This window comes from Eubalaena glacialis, chromosome 14 (assembly GCF_028564815.1).
Source record: "Eubalaena glacialis isolate mEubGla1 chromosome 14, mEubGla1.1.hap2.+ XY, whole genome shotgun sequence".
Classification (NCBI taxonomy): domain Eukaryota; kingdom Metazoa; phylum Chordata; class Mammalia; order Artiodactyla; family Balaenidae; genus Eubalaena; species Eubalaena glacialis.
The window spans coordinates 8,320,709-8,324,772 of record NC_083729.1 but is presented as its reverse complement, the minus strand read 5'-3'; positions in this window follow the sequence as shown (position 1 = coordinate 8,324,772).

The following is a 4,064-nucleotide window of genomic DNA, read 5'->3' as shown; positions in this document are numbered from 1 at the left end:
CAATTTCCTCCTCCCCTGGAGCTCTGTATCGAATCCCTGACCAGCATTCTCAGGGTTATCCCCTTTCTCTGTTACATCTTCAAGCTTTCCCTTTCTACTAGCTCCTTCTCATCAACATTAAAAAAACTTAGGTCTCTGCTATCTTAAAAAAGTAAAAGGGGGGGTGGTGGAGAGGAAGGAAACAAAGTAGGAAAGAAAGAATAAAAGAGAAAAGAGAAGAAATGAAGGGAGGGAGGAAGAAGGAAGGAAGGGAGGGAGGGAGGAAAAAAGGAAGGGAGGAAGGAAGGAAGGGAGGAAAGAAGGGAGGAAGGAAGGAAGGAAAGAAGGAAGGAAGGAAGGGAGGAAAGAAGGGAGGGAGGGAGGAAGCAGGAAGGAAGGGAGGGAGGGAGGAAAGAAGGAAGGAAGGGAGGAAGGAAGGAAGGAAGGAAAGAAGGAAGGGAGGGAGGGAGGAAGAAGGGAAGGAGGGAAGAAAGACAGAAAACATCCTTTCTTTTAACCTCTAAGGCACCCATAGCCTAGATTCACCTTCTATTCCCCTAGCTACTCCCTCTTAATTACCTTTGTTGTTGCTTAGTTTAAAAACAAAAGCAAAACTGCTTATTGTAAACAATGTGACAGTATCTGCCAGCCCTTTCACACTGGCTGCCTTCTTGCTCTGCCCTCTGGCCCTGCCCCATCTTGCCCTTACTCCTGCCCTTGTCAAATCTCACCTGTGCCTGGACTTCAAGTACCCAAAGCGCCACCTTGGGTCCAAGTCTTCCCTTAAACTTCATCAACCCCCAAGCTCTGTTCCTTCTACATCTATCTTCTAGCTCTTGAATCTGTCCTTTGCTCTCCACTTTCACTGGCACTGCCCAGTTCTGGCCATCATCAGCTGTCCTTTTGGTGACTGACAGCCTCCTAACCATTCTCCTTGCCTCCCATTTGACCTCTCCTGTTGCTGAAGATCTGAGAATGCCTATGCCGGCGTGACAGGTATATGCAGAAAGCTGTAACACCTAGCAAATAGTAGGTTAGAGTGGCGACCATTGGATTTGCTCCAAGCCCTCAATCCCAAAACACCGCATTAGAAAAGTTAACGTGGCTTCAATTTAGCTGGTTTATCATCCCTTGGAGAGGGGATGAGGATCAGTTTCCTCACCTAGAAAAGAAGGGGCTGGGCTAGACCAGTGCCTGGCAGAGTACACCCAAATCCTCGGAGTTTCTGATTCTGTAGGGTCTGGGGTAGACCCAGAAAGTTTGCATTCCTAACAAGCTCGCTGGTGATGGCAATGCTGAGGTCCACAGACCACATGTAGAATCTCACCAGACTAGGTGATCCCACATTTTTGTATCTTCACCCGTGCTATCCAATATGGTAGCCACTAGTTACCTGGCTATTAAAATTCAAGTTAAATTAAAATAAATGAAAATTCAGTTCCTTGCTAGCCACACTTCAAGTGCTCAACAGCTACACGTGGCTAGTGGCTACCATACTGAACAGTGTAAAACATTTCCATTTTTCCCTATTGGATGTGGCCATTTCCTCACAGATTTCTGGGGAAGAAATTTTACCGTAGAAGGAAGGTAAAATATCCCTTGACAAATAAGGCCTCTCAGCATGCCTCCAGCGCACCTGGGCCCTCGGCCTATATCTCAGGCCTAATTTTAAAGTCTCAAAGCCCACACCCTATTTTGCCCTAGCACCATTTTGCCCCAAGAAAAACACACAAAAACAGGGCTGGAAATGGAAATACTAGAATTTCTGTGCTGGGAACTGTGTCTGGGCACCGCGGTGGGACTTGATGGACAAAGCTGAGGATCTGGTGGCTGAAGTCCTGCATTTGAGCCCCCTGAGGAGGTGGCCTTGAGCAAGTCACTTAACTTCCCTGAGCCTCTGTATCCTCATCTGTAAAGTATTCTAGAAATATCTACCTCACAGGAAGATGTGTGAAAAAGCACCTGTGATTTACATTAAGTCCAGTTATTTTTTTTTCTTCCTTCTCTGCGCTTCCATAGCATGTTATACACATTCTAAGTTAGTACTTACGCATTCTGGTTACGTGGGGGCCGCTGGAGCACAAGGTAAGGACCCCTCAGACTTAGTTCTCTCCTCAGCACATACTCCTGCCAGGCACAGGCTCAAAAAACGCGCAAATGATTAAGTCTCAGGGTAAAGCCAAGTCACAGGTATTGTAAGTGTCTGGAGGGCAGGGTCACGGGCCTGACTCTCTACAGCTGTGCTCATGCTGGGTCTTCAGCCTGCAGCGCCCGCCAACACCACCCCTGCCCCCGGACTCACCCACCTTCACTCCCCCAACCCCACCTCTGGCTCTAGAAAATCTAGTCACCCTTCAAGAATCTTCCCAAGGATCCACATACGAAATCAATCAGCTATGAGGTCAAATCCTGCCTCTGCCAGTGCCTAGCCAGGACCTCGGGTAATTTTTGTAAATCTTGCTAATATTTATTTTCCTGATCTGTAAATTGGGCAGAAAAATACCTATCTTTCAGTTTTGATATAAGATTTACGTAAGAAAATGTGTACAGAACATTTAGCAGAATGTTAAACAGACCTCAAATGCTGAGTTATGTCTTTTTTTAAAAAAAAAAACCCAGCCATTTCTGGTCTCCAGAGCTTGCCTTCTCAGGGGACTCTGGTTGGTAAAGGTGTCACTTAACCACTCTGGGAAATTCTCCATTCTGCAACATAATCCAATCTTTTAGAGACTTCTCCTAGATTATCCTTTATTTCAAGTTATTTGTTTAGCAAACACTTCTGGGGCACTTACTATTTGTCAGGAACTGTGCTAGATGCTGGAGATCACAGATTAAAGAATGCCTCTGACCTCAAGAAATTTCTAGTCTAGTGGGAACCCACCTTCCACCTTATGCTGGGTAGAAGCTCTTGGTCTACAGCTCAGTAGCTGCCCTCCACCCTGCACTTATCACATGGTATTACCTTTTTATATCAAACACGTGCTATTCCCAGTTCTAAGTAGGCTACATTCATTAATTCATTTAATCCTCACAACAATCTTATGAGGTAAGTAGTCATTAGTCCCATTTAACAGATGAGAAAACTGAGGCACGGAGCGATTAAGCAGCTTGCTTCAGGTCTTGTAAACTTCTAAGTAGGGGTAGCCAGGATCTGAAAACAGACCGTCTGGCTCCAGCTTTATTTTTTATTTTATTTTATTTTATCTTATTTTATTTTATTTATTTGGCATTTAAACTCCCCCTTTTATTACCTGCTTAGTGGATTTTTGGCACACGTAACCTTTGTTATTGAAACACTCTCCTTTCTTTTCTTTTTCTAACTTTAGTTGATTTACGATGTTGTGTTAATTACTGCTGTACAGCAAAGTGGCTCCAGCTTTAAATGTTCCTTTACTTACCTGTCCCCTCCACCGGAATCTGAGATTGTGCCAAATTCAAACGAATATCTCCTGTGCGCACCACGATTTCTGACACCTAGGGAATCAATAGTTTATTCCTCAAATGAAAAGAAGGAAGAAAAGGGAAAGGAGGAAAGATGCATGTAAGTAAACAATTCCACGACGGTTTGGTTACCAACATTTACTAAGCATCAACACTGGGCAAGTGCCTGAGACATGCGGAGGGCCTCAAGCGTAAATTAACATCCCTGCGAGCTCAGAACTTTCAGTTATTAGTACCTTTAGTGTCTAGAATTCCGAGGCGACCACTGCGTTGTCCCGGCTGCCTCCTTCCTCTCGCCCCGCTCCCTTCGTCTGTAATTCCTGCTCCACGTCTTCCTTTTCCTTCGCCATCCTTTCCGTGGACTCCGCTCTCCGGGATTTCCCGGGCTCCGGCCTTCGGGAGCGGGTCTGTGTTTGAGAGCGCTCCGGCCGCGCCGGGCATGCGCACTGGGGCGGCGCACTGCGCATGCGGGAAGATGGCGGGCCTGGCGTCCTGAGAGCCGTGGGTCGCCCTGCTCTCCTCCCGCCCGCTTTCCAGCTCCCGGGGTCGTGGGGCAGCGGCGCCCCCGTCCGCGGGCCAGCCTAGCCAGGCGGCGCCTCCGGGCAGGCCAGGAGTCCAGTTCGTGCTTGGCCCCCGGGAGCCGG